The sequence below is a fragment of the Ochotona curzoniae genome, unplaced genomic scaffold (genome assembly GCF_017591425.1).
Source record: "Ochotona curzoniae isolate NIBS_2020 unplaced genomic scaffold, NIBS_Ocur_1.0 contig_832, whole genome shotgun sequence".
Lineage (NCBI taxonomy): Eukaryota > Metazoa > Chordata > Mammalia > Lagomorpha > Ochotonidae > Ochotona > Ochotona curzoniae.
The window spans coordinates 4,469,524-4,482,459 of record NW_024466580.1 but is presented as its reverse complement, the minus strand read 5'-3'; the positions used below and the strand labels follow the sequence as shown (position 1 = coordinate 4,482,459).

The 12,936-nt window shown below is 47.5% G+C and overlaps 1 protein-coding gene across 1 annotated transcript in view; it reads right to left on the bottom strand.

The window, feature by feature from the left end:
* Window positions 1-11,005, bottom strand: part of PRDM10 (PR/SET domain 10) — a 99,637-nt gene extending 88,632 nt beyond the window's left edge. The window contains exon 1 of the mRNA XM_040992667.1: window positions 10,912-11,005. The gene's annotated coding sequence lies outside the window, so the exon portion shown is untranslated. The remainder of the gene's footprint in view (window positions 1-10,911) is intronic.
* Window positions 11,006-12,936: the final 1,931 nt, after the last annotated feature.

Here is a 12,936-nt window from a genome sequence, read left to right as displayed (position 1 = left end):
CGGCGCCCATATGGGATCCTGGGCGTGCAAGGTAACCACTGCGCCACCGCGCCGGGCCCAAAAAAAGAAATCTTAAAAAAAAAAGTACCTATCTCTAGCGAACTTAGAGAACTCAGACATTAATTCAATCAACAGTTCACAACAATTTATTATGTATTTTATCTGATTTTTATTATGCATTTTAAAAGAAAACTATTTCAGGAGAAAATGTTAATTACCTGATTTGATCATAACACACTGTATATATGTATCGTATTATACTATGACTCATTCATCTACAATTTCGAAGAATGTGGAAGTCAGAGATAGAGAGGAAAAGAGAAAGATCTTCTATAGCTGGTTCCGTCCCCAAATGGCCCCAGTGGTCAGGATTTGGTCACAAAAAGGCCAGGAGCAAGGAGTCTCACCCACGTTTTCCCACACGGGTGCACAGGACCAAGTACTTGGGCAATTTCTCACTGCTTTCCCAGGTGCCTTTTCAGGGCACTGGACAGGAAGTGGAACATCTGGGACTCTAACCAGTATCCACATAGGATGCAGGTGTCACCGGCAGTGGCTTAGCTGTTACAACCGGGACCACATACATATAATTGTTATGCCAATTAAATTTCACAATTTAAAGATTAACAGAATCAAATCAAAGATGGAAATAACTTCAAAAAAAATGTTTGGTTCTCTCAAATGTACAGAATTTTTCTAAAAAAAGAATGGTCAGTAGCGTAAACATGTGTTTCACTTTGTTTGTAAAGTTGTTTTCCAAAGAATTTATAACTAGTTTACATCTCTCCCAGCTTCCTATGAAAGTTCCTATGCTCAGCTTCCTCAAGATTTGATATTATCAAGTTTAATTTAGGGACACAGTACCAGGATTGTAGTCTGTGTTTTCTTGATTATTATCTAGGCTAGACAACTTCTGACAGATACATTTAGACGTCTGGGACATTCCTTTTCTGAAGTGTCCATTCAAGACATGTACCACTCTTCTCCACGCAGCATCTTAAACCATCTTTTTTTACATTAGTGAAGTCGTAAACATGGTCTCCACCATTAACCTCTGCTTTATTGTTTTGTCTTTCATTGCCAAGATCCCTAGGTCATAAATCCAGTGTCCGACTATATATGAGACTATTTCTGGACTGCTTACACTGCTCCATTCATCTCTCACCATTAGTCTATCCAGTGCCAACACCACCCTGTCTTAATCATCATAGCCCCTTTGGGTCTCTTAGCAAAGTTTTCCCAACTTTCCTTGTCAGAAGTGCTATGCCTTTTTGCAGATTGAGACTTATGTGACTTTGAAAATGCTTTTCGAGTTTGAATCTTTTTTCTTGGATCATATTACATCTATAAATCAGTTCCCAGAGTACAGGCATCTTTATAGTAATAAACCTCCAATCCTGAACCACTGTGTTGTCTATGTATTATGGTTTTGTTTAAATTTACTCAATAAAGTTTTAGAAATCTCTGTAAATATCTTACATACATTACTGTGGCTACACTGTGGTGGAACACATTAGGCAGCCACCTGTGATGCTGGCATTCCATGTAAGTGCTGGTTTGAGTCCCACCATCTCCACTTCCTATCCAGCTCCTGCTAATGTACCTGGGAAGGCAGTGGAGAATGGTCCGACTACTTGAGCCACTGCCATCCCCATGGGAGACCCAGATGGAGCTCCAGGATCCTGGCTTCAACCTGGCCCAGCCCTGACTGTACAACATAAGCATCCCATAGCCCAACAACCAGTTGCAAGTTGGGGCTGCTCCAAAATTTTTTTTTAAGATTTATTTTATTTTTATTGCAAAGTCAGATATGCAGAGAGGAGGAGACACAGAAGAGAGACAGAGAGGAAGATCTTCCTTCTGATGATTCATTTCCCAAGCAGCCACAACAGCTGGTGCTGCGCCTCTCCAAAGTCAGGAGCCAGGAGCCTCTTCTGGGGCTCCCATGCAATTGCAGGCTCCCAAGTCTTTAGGCCATCCTCGACTGCTTTCCCAGGCCACAAGTAGGGAGCTGGATGGGAAGCAGGGCCACTGGGACTAGATCCGGCCCCCATATGGGATCCAGAGGCAGATAAGGCTTTAGCTGCTAGGCTTCCATGCCGGACCCAAGGGACTGCTCCAATTCTGAAACAGCTCCTCACTCATGTGACCTGGGAAGGCAACGGGAGATGTCTCAGCTACTTGAGTCCCTGCCCCCGACACAGGAAACACTGAGGTACTTCCGGACTCTGGCTTCAACCTGCCCACAGGTAGATGTTGCAGCTATTTGGGGAACAAACCAATGGATAGAAAAATCTCTCACTCTCCCTCTCTCACATTCTGCCTTTCAAACATGTAAATAAGTCTTTAAAGTATGTGTATGTATATCTACTATAGGTTATACAGCTGTCAAAAAGTGTATGTGAATATAAAACTTCTAGAAACTTTGAATAAAACAAAATTCAATAAAGTACAATGACTGCTAGTTTCATTTTAAACTCATTGTTACAGTTATGCAATATTTCACTTCAACAGGTTCAAGTGCTTGGGATAATCTGCATATTACCTAAATAAGTATCTTAGACACTATTGTATATAGGCCCTCATATTCATCAAATAATGAAGTACTTAAAATTCACAGTAGCTTGCCAATTAGTCAACTTCAAGAGAAGAAAGGAGGAGGCGAATAAACAATGACTGAATCTCACGACATATACACTCTTGCCCAGGACTGAGCGATCTGATCATGTGCCCCTTCTGCCATCTCCCCACTCTCATCTGATTCACTACTTCCATCTCCTTCCCCTCTGTGTAAGACTGAACATTGTTCAGTAAATGTCACATTCTAGGGACTAAATAGAAACAGATGCCCTGGAAAGAACACTTCAGTAGAGTTAGTCTAACACAAAACAGTGATTAGTCAAAGAAGCTATAGCTATTCTCCTACCAGGTCATCAAAGTGACCTGTTTTAATCATGGTTTGTGGCACAACTGACCTTGATCACTTAATGTAACTGGTCTCGGGGTCTGGCCTGGTAGCATAGCAGCTGAAATCCTCACCTTACACACTCCAGGATCCCATATGGGCCCCACTTCCCATCCAGCTTCCAGCTTGTGGCCTGGGAAAGCAGCCAAGGAGGTCTAAAGGCTTGGGCTGCTGCACCCGCATGGGAGACCCAGAAGAAGCTCCTGGCTCCAGGCTTTGGATCAGCTCAGCTCTGGCCACTGCAACCACTTAGGGAGTGATTCAGTGGACGGAAGATCGTCCTCTGTCTCTCCTTCCCACTATATATCTGCCTTTCCAATAAAATGAATAAATCTTTAAAATAAATAGATAAGTAAATAACTGGCTTCTACAACTACTTTGAGCAATGTTTAGAAAATGGTAGAATTTGTACATAAATTTTTTTTTTTAGAAAAAGGAAAATATCATAAACCATTTTGATTGTCTTAGCAAATTCCACTCTTTTGTTCTTGGAAACATTTTAGAACCGAATACACAATAAAGGCACTATTGTACTGCATCTTTTTAAATTTATTTATTTATTTATTTTTTAGTATTAAAGATTTATTTATTAGAAAGTCAGATATACAGAGAGGAGGAGAGACAGAGAGGAAGATCTTCCGTCCGATCATTCACCCCCAAAGTGAGCACAATGGCTGATGCTATGCCGATCCGAAGCCAGGATCCAGGAGCCTCTTCTGGGTCTCCCACATGAGTGCAGGGTCCCAAAGCTTTGGGCCGTCCTCAACTGGGTGCTGGAAGGGAAGTGGAGCTGCCAGGACTAGAACCGGTGCTCATATGGGATCCCTGTGCATTCAAGGCGAGGACTTTAGGTGCTAGACCACGCCGCCAGGCCCCTATTATTTATTTTTATTGCAAAGTCAGATATACAGAGAAGAGACAGGAAGATCTCCCGTCCGATGATTCACTCCCCAAGGGGCTGCAACGGCCGGAGCTGCGTCAATCCAAAGCCAGGAGCTTCCTCCAGGTCTCCCATGTGGGTGCAGGATCCCAAGGCTTTGGGCCATCCTCGGCTGTTTTCCAGGCCACAGGCAGGGAGCTGCATGGGAAGTGGAGCTGCCGGCATTAGAACCAGCGCCCATATGGGATCCTGGTGCGTTCGAGGCGAGGACTTTAACCACTAGGCCACCATGCCAGAGGCCTATTGTATTGAAGTTTAAGAGGGGACTAGAACACATGTGCAGCTTGTAAGAATGTATAGTCTGGGGCCCAGCCCGGTGGCGCAAGTGGTTAGGGTCCTTGCCTTGCACGCCCGGGATCCCATATGGGTGACGGTTCTATCCCGGCAGCCCCGCTTCCCTTCCAGCTCCCTGCCTGTGGCCCGGGAAAGCAGTCGAGGACGGCCCAAGGCTTTGGGACCCTGCACCCGCGCGGGAGACCCTGAAGAGGCTCCTGGTTTCGGATCGGCATAGCATCGGCCGTTGCGCTCACTTGGGGAGTGAATCATCGGACAGAAGATCTTCCTCTCTGTCTCTCCTCACTGTATATCCGCCTTTCCAATAAAAATAAAATCTTTAAAAAAAAAAAAAGAAAAAAAAGAATGTATAGTCTGTTTAGCAAGCAGAAGGTAAGTACAAACAATTGTAATACAAGATAGAGCAAGCATTCAGTTAAGTGCTGTTATTATTACAAAGCACACAAAAGTCCTGCAGGACCTTCCAAGGCTTAACAAGCTGCTCACGGAGACTTCAACGAGGGCTGTGTGCTTTTGCAGCTCAGGGACAGGGGTGGCACACTCCAGCCCGTGGACGGCCTGACAGCTGTCTGTGCACACTATGCAATCTATATCTGAGATTGGGTCTTGACACTCACATTTGTTGCCGGCTAGGCACAATTTCCCCCTTTCACTTTTTTTTAAGATTTATTTTTATTGGAAAGGCAGGTGCAGGTGTACAGAGAGGAGGAGAGACAGGGAAGAAAAACTTCTGTCTGATGATTCACTCCCCAAGTGAGCACAACGGCCTGTGCTGCATCAATCTGAAGCCAGGAGCCAAGAATTTCTTTCCTCCAGGTCTCCCACGCAGGTGCAGGGTCCCAAGGCTTTGGGCCGTCCTCGACTGCTTTCCCAGGCCACAGGCAGGGAGCTGGATGGGAAACAGGACTGCCGGGATCAGAACTAGCACCCATATGGAATCCCGGCGCATTCAAGGCGAGGATCTTAACCATTACACTATTGCACCGGGCCCAAGAATCGGTTTTAACAGAGGTTATATGGCCCACAAAGATGAAAATATTGAAAATCAAGCCCTTTGAAAAAACGTTTACTAGTCACTGTTGGTGAGCAGAACCAGGAGAAGGGTGGAAGAAAACACTGCTTGAACAACATAGGAATGAAACCAGAAAGAGGAAAACCAGCATAGCTAAGGGACAGGCAGTACGCCAGTTTGGCTGAAGGAGGAGTTTCAAACAGGTTAGCGGTTACTGAGCCACATAGTACTGTGGGTCTTATTACAGAGCCAAGAATGGTGGTGAGTGGCCAGTATCCCCAACCTTTTAGGTTGGCACTAAGATTATCCCTATTAATAACTATGGAAGCCATTAGATGATGTGATAAGGAAATAAAGGTTTACGCAAGTTAAGTGTGTCATTTGCCCAAGACCTCAGCTGTAAGTTGAGAAGGCATGGAATCTCAGTGCCTCTACCCCAGAGCCCACGCAGGTTAGAACTGCGCCCTAACCAACGGCCACGCCGGGCCGTAAAAGAAAGCTATCTACCAACACAGGTCAGTGCTAAACCGCCAACGTTTTCAAACACATAAGTAAAATGAATATGAATTTTATCTGCAGGTAGCAGTGAACAGTGTTTACAAGCAAAGTTGATCCAGGAGCTGCTCCAAAGTGTGCTACCCTGGCTCAAGCTATTCTAACCTTGCTTTGTTTGTTTGTTTGTTTTTTAAAGATTTAGTTGAGAGGCAGAGAACAGACAGCACTAGCTCCCATCTTCTGGTTCACTCCTCAAATGCCACAGTGGCAGGGGGCTGGCAGGGCCCGAAGCCTGAAGCAGGGAATATAACTCAGGCCTCCCACATGGAGGCAAGATTCTTTACTGGCACCAACACCGCTGCCTGCCAGGGCCTTCAGCAGGAAGCTGCAGTCAGGACGCTGGAAGTGAGGTGCCACCCAGGTCCTCCCAGCCGAGATGAGAGCACACGGACCACGAGGCTGCATGCCTGCTTTTATGGTGGCTTTTCTCTAAACCACAAGAGAGAAAAGATGTGAGCTTAATTTTCTTACTGTGCAGTTTCCTTTAGTATTTTCTTCAACCTTTCAGAAATGACAGATTGGAAAACAAGTAAGTAGCAGGTCAAGTTGGGAAAAATTCAGCATATCCTGCTTACTCAACCTCAAAAAGTCATACAATCACAAGTTCAAATACTGGATATATTAAATCAGTAACAGAAATTCGTAATTACCTAGAAATTATTTTGAAATTAAGATGGTTTTCCAAAGAATAATTACATTTTAGGACAGGTGTTTGGCTTACTAGTTAAGGTACCTCCTGCAATGTGCATATTTCATCTCAGATAGAGGGGTTCCTGGGGTCCAGTCGAGCTGGGTTCCTGCTTTGATTCCTGCCAATGTGTACCCTGAAAGGTTCAAGTATCTGTCACCAGCAATGGAAGCCTCAGAGGGGGATCCTCGTTCCTGACTCTGTCCTGGCCCAGCCATGGCTATTCAGGCATTTGGAGAGGAAACCAGCTGAGGCCAGAATTCTGTCTGTCTCTACCTTTCAAATAAACAAAGTAAAAATATTTTTTGAAAGAATCAAACCTGTGCCAGAGTTACCATAAGCATTACAAAAAAAATCACACGGGGCAGGCGATCAGTAGGTGAGCTGCTTGTGAGAACAGCATCCCACCTCTGAGCCAGCTCCCTGCTGATGGCTTGGGAAGCACAAGGGGGGATGTCCTTGCCTACGAGAAACCCGGCTTCAGCCTGGCCCAGCCTTGGCCATGACGGCCAGCTGGGGAGTGAACCAGAAGATGGAAGATCTCTGTCTCTCTTTCTCTCTGTAACTTTCAAATAAATGAATATCTTTAAAAGTTAAAAAATGAGTCACATCTGTATGTTAGCAGTTCTGTTAGCTGAAACTGTAGGAATCATAAACTACTATATTATGTTATATTATTACTTGGAAACCATACTGCCCCTGTCAGCTTAAGGCTGTTCAATGTGCAAGCTACATACATAATCTGAGTGTTCTGGTACCTTCAATTTTAAAAAGCAGACACAGGTCAAATTAATCACAATAATATATTTCATTTAACCCTGTTTAGCCAATATTTCATTTCAAAAATGTAATCAATAGTTAGAAGTTGAGTTATTTGATGTCTTTCCCATGGTAAATCTACAATCTAGTACATGTACTTTAGCCATATGTCAAGTGCTCAGTAGGCCATGTTGCTATGATGACACTAGCATTTAACTCCAACATTCTGTCTGAAATACATGAGTTCAGCTAAAAAATGAGTAACAATAAATTTAGCAGGTTATTTTGGTAAGTCTTGGATGTAATCAAAATTTTTTATTATCCTTAACTTGTCTCACACATCCCAATCCTCTAAGGTACTTTTTAGTTTTTTACAAAGAACTTCCAAGTGCTTTCTAGCCGCAAGTTAAAAATCTACAAATTTGGGCAGTGGGAAAGCACTGAGACATTTCTAAAAGGCAATTTTCAGATATTTCAGACTGAACAACAAGACATCAACGACACAGGAGTTTTAAGGGGGGAAAAACAAAACACAGAAGGCACAGGAGTTTAAAATGTTCCATAGTGAACTAGTGTTGTAACACGGAGAACAAAAATGAGCAGCAGCCCCTCTTCCCACACACTGTGGCTCAACTGACTAATCCTCAGCCTGTGGCACCAGCATCCCACACGGGCACTGGTTCTTGGACTGGCTGCTCCATTTTCCTTCTGGCTGCTTGTGGCCTGAGAAAGCAGCAGAGGATGGCTTAAGTTCTTGGAACCCTGCACCCATGTGGGAGACCCGGAAGAAGCTCCTGGCTCCTGGCTTTTGGATCAGTTCAGCCCCTGAGATGCCACTGCGGCCATTTAGGTAGTAACAGAGCAGAAGGAAGATCTGTCTCTCCTTCTCTGTGTAGATCTGCCTGTCTAAAACAATAATAATTGAAAAAGGGGGGAGGAGCCATTAGATGATCTTGAGCTCCTCAAAATCAAAAGAAGTTTCACCAGCAGCGATCAGAAAGCGCAAAGTTCCCCGCCACCCCTCCTGCTACCTGCTGTACTAGGTATTTTTCAGAGGGAACACGATGCAAAGACTAGGTCTTAGCAGACAGTTCCTTGTTCCCAATTAGCTGCCTTTTTAAATACCAGGCAAAAAGTCCTCCTGCTAATCTGCTATACTTCCTAGGACAAATTTAAACAGCAAATTCCGTTTTGCAAAACAAATGCTGCCTGGGAGTGTCTACCCTTGGGGGTGGGGTTGAGTAAGCGGTATTTTAGTGCCAACTGGTCAAAGTCTATCAGTATTCAGGTTTAAAGCAAACTCTGTCTAAGCTACGCAAACACTGCAAGGGTATCTATCAGGTTTAAAAGAATGTTCTCAGCAAACCATTTTAGTTTAACAATAATGTGGCCACCATATTTATTAGTACTTCGAAAGTTAAAATTGCTAAGAAAGTCAATAGCCTGTAGCTCAGTTCTGTGCCTTTACCAATTGTGCTTCTTTGCCAGAAACCCTTACCCAGCAAACCAGGTTACTACTTTTTGTTCTTGAAAGTAAAAATAATAATAATAATAAAAGGCAACACTCTATTTTGTGCAAGTTTTCCAATTCTAGAATCAAAAGTAATGCCAGTGGAAAAAAAATTTAAAGCAGTGAACTGAGTTCACACAACTTCACGATGCCCTCTTCAAACAGGTGACAAGATACTGAAAGTGGCAAATCCCAGGCGCTTTCTGAAAAGTAGACAGTAAGCCACACATTATGATGAAAAGTGTGAAAAATCTATACATCTGTCCACAGTTTGAAAAACACCAAAGTGTCAGCAGGGATTATCTCAGGGAGTTACACATGGGGGAGGGGTGTCATTTTTGTGCAGTTTCTGCATCCTCTACACTTTCCACGATGATCAGGCATTACTGTAGAAACCAGATGGGGAAAAGAAACGCATTAGACAAGTGGAAATGGAGGCAGTGCCAATCAATTTGGTTTGACATCAGACAGACTGCCATACCAGCCTTTATACCACTGTGTCAACAGAAAGCACTCTGGGTCCTTGAAGACAGAAACCTTGACCTATCAGAACACACACAATGAGCTGTACAGTACACACCATGCACACATAAGCCTGTGGAGGCCACTTAACAGTTGGAAAGATAAATATGGCCTCTTTGGGAAAAACAAGCAGCAATTCAGCATCCTTACAAGAACACAGCAAAGGGAGGGTGTTTAGGAAATAAACCAAGGAGACAAGGGAAGGGGGGGCGCACGGGAACTGGTGGTCTTAACAAGTCAACCCCCCGAACTGCCACCGTTCACTTCAAAATGCCTCGTTTACGCTCCATCTCCAACTGATTTCTAAAAAGTGCATCTGGTGGTTCCTAAACACACCCGACTACAAACAGCAGCACTGCAGGAGTGCTTCGCCTCACCTCCTCACCACCACCATCAATTCTTTTTTCTTTTTAAATTTTGTTTGCTTCACTACAGAATCAAGTTGGGGCGATCACAGAGGAGTGGGCAGGAGCGCGCACAACGCGTACCCTCCAGCCTTGCAAAGGGGTGACACGCAGGCACCTGGCAGGACTTATTTTGAATGCAGGTTAAAAACAAATTGTGGAGCTGAGAAAGACCTTAGAGGGCGATGCGCTGGGCAAGATGTGAACACACCGAAGAAGCGAATTAGCAGCACAGGGTAGGGCGGACGTGTGCCAGCCTACACAATGCCACCCGTCAAGCACTGCAGCCCAACTGATGCACTCCGCCAGGCGTGAGGCGCAGGCACTGCCCTCCGGGACCCGCCTGGAAGGCACCCCACGTCTGGCTCCGCACCACCGGGTGCCGACAGAAAGGGCGAGCAGAGGACCGCGCACCCTCGCCCGGCGCGGCCCGGCAGCACCAAAGCGGGTGCCTCCACCTCAGCCTGCGCCCGGCCCGGCCACCCCGCCGCCCGCTGCTGCACCGACCCACGAGGGCCACCCCCACAGCCCTTCAGCCCTCCCGGGCCCGGCGGCGCCACTTTTGTAAACAAAGGCCGGGGGCCAGCAGTCTACGGCAGGTGGGAGGTGCCGCCTCGCCAGACAAAGCTGGGCGCCCCGTCGGTGAGAGCTCGGCCGTCCTCCGACGCGCTCGCCCCGGCCCGTGCCGCCAAGCCCACGCGCCAGCCCCGGCTGCCCGGCCCCGGCCGACAGAGCGCCCGCCCAACCGCCGCCGCCGCCACCGAAGCGCGCAGGCCGCCCAGCCGCCGTCCCGGCCCAACCAACGCGGGCAGGGGAGGAGAGGCGCGCGCGGCCGGCGAGGCGTGCGAGCCGCTCGGGGGTCGCGGAGGGGACGCGGCGCGCGGCCCGGGCAGGGGCGAGCAGGCGGCCAGGCCGGCGCCGAACGGCGCGCCCGCAGGGCCTCCTGGAGGGGGCTCGGCCCCTGTCCCCTGCAAGGTGCAGATGGTTTGACCCCCCACCCCGAGTGAGGTGCCTCGTCCCAGCCCCGGCTGGACTGTACCATCGGGCGGTGCCGCCGGGATTTCTCCCCCCCACCACCATCACCATCAGCTCTCCCCCCCCCCACCCGGGTCCGCGGTCGGTTGGCCCCGGCCGGGCTCTGAGACGCGGAAAGAGCTGGGCGCCATTTTGGGTGGGACTAAGCAAAGACGAAACACGCTCCCAGGCGATGGGGTACCCCGGACCCTGGCTTATCCGTTTCCCTTAATCCTTTAGGTACTTACACGACGTTGGGAGAGGGGAAGTGAAAAATCAGCGGGTCCCCGATCCTCTTCCCCTAGGGGTGATGGAAATCAAACCCCCCCGCCACCTCCAGGTGGTTCTTCCCGCCGCAGAGTGGGAGCAGCATAAAAGGCGGGGCCTTATTAGCATAATCTGCCTGGCAACCTGATCTCGTCGCTATGTGATTGGTCAGACTCTGTAAACCCCATGCCGTGCCTAGAGACGAGAAACGCCGGGATGAACTGACAGGCCCAGATTTAAGAGTCATGACGAAGATCCTGAGACGTTAATTCAGTCGGCTTGGAAAGCCAAAAGGAGATTCACACAATGGCCCAATGGCTGAAGGTCTCTTTATTTCGTGCTCTGCGGTTCCTGTAGAATCCAATCGGAGAGAGGGTCTCAGGCAGCGCTCGCCTGCGTTGGGACTCTAATCCAATCAAAAAGCCCGACGCTTCGCATCCGAGGTCGAGACCCCTTGGCGAGCTGGGCGCCTTGAATTCGAGGGAGCGTCCCGAGGCCGCGTTCCCTCACGCCCGGGGCCTTCTGCCTTCACTCCCGGAGGCCGCGTCCCCTCGCTGGGGCCGCCTGCCCTCACGCCCGGGGCCGCGTCCCCTCACGCCCGGGACTCTCCCCGTCCCAGGGAGGCCTGCCCGCCGACCCCGCGGCCTCTGAGCCGCCTGGAACAACCGGGAGGCGCCCGCGGAAAATGAAACGTGCACCGGCAGTGCGGTGCTTGGGCTCCGGCGAGCCCCGCGGGCACCCGCCTTCCTGTCAGCCCGGTCGGACGGAATGCGCCCAGTTCCCCGGGAGCCCCTGTCGGTGCCCAGGCCCTGCCTCCCTGCATTATGGTTCTGGAAAAGGAACGGTTTTTGTCAGAAAACTTTAAGAAGTGCAGTATTACTGAACGTTGCTTAACCGGTGAGTTGTCTCGCTCCTTTCATAATCTCAGGCTCCACAGCCCAGGTCCCTTAAAATTGCCTTTTCAAAGGTTACCTTTCAGCAACGCTGGAACTAAAAGGAGTGAAAAGTGTTCATGAGGATAAAACCTACAAAATCCCTAGACTGTTGGCTAACCAAGAAAAAAGATAAAATACAGCTAAACAAGACTGAGGGTAGAAGACAACCTACATTTTTAAGAAAACTAAAGTTCATTCTGCCATTTTCTCTTTGCTGTTTGAAATAACTGAAAAGTAGAAAGATTAGAAGAACAGTATGTTTTCCAAAATTCAGTTAACTATCTTGTAAGCAACTTGGTCGATGGCCAGCATACTGGACCCAGATGAAGGATATCAGGAGCCTGGTTGACGTTCAAGAAGAGGTTAAAAAAAAAAACGTGGGGGTGAGGGGAAACTTGATGAGGCAGGACCAAAATGATGCCACTGACTCTTGCAAGTATACAGGAAGAGATCAGTCTACTAGCATGATTCCCTAGGTGAAGGGAAGGTTTAAATATTCCTTTAGTGTATGGAAAGGTTGACAGGCTGTCTCATGGCTAAGAAAACCAGCCACTTCCTGAAGTAATTGACTTTTGGAGATAGAATTCCTTTGACATGTAACGTTAGCATGGCACAGTTGTCATCTGCTGAATAGAAATGACACCGAGGAACCCCCAAAACAGTACTGTTTGTGAGAGGTGGTGCTGTCTGCTCCAATAGCCCCGCAGTTACCTTCATAGACTTAAAGAAATGCTCCAAAACTTCTGGTAGAAGCCACCTCACATAATTTACATGAAGGATTTATAAAACATGTGCTGTACACCCCTCATGGTTCTAAACAGTGAATAAAGACAGAAAGTGAATAAAAAAGGAAAGTCCCTGCTCATACCAAACTTCCAGGCTAGGGCAGACAGCAGAACAAAAAGAATAAATGACTCCAGGTGCTGGTAAAGCAGGAACAGGCAGCAGGGGAGAATGCTCACAATTTAAACCGTGTTAAAGAACAGTCTTCCTGAGACACTAACATCTAGCCTAAGACTTGAATGTGGAAAACAAGCAAGATCTTGGAGAATATCCCAGTCTGAGAGAACT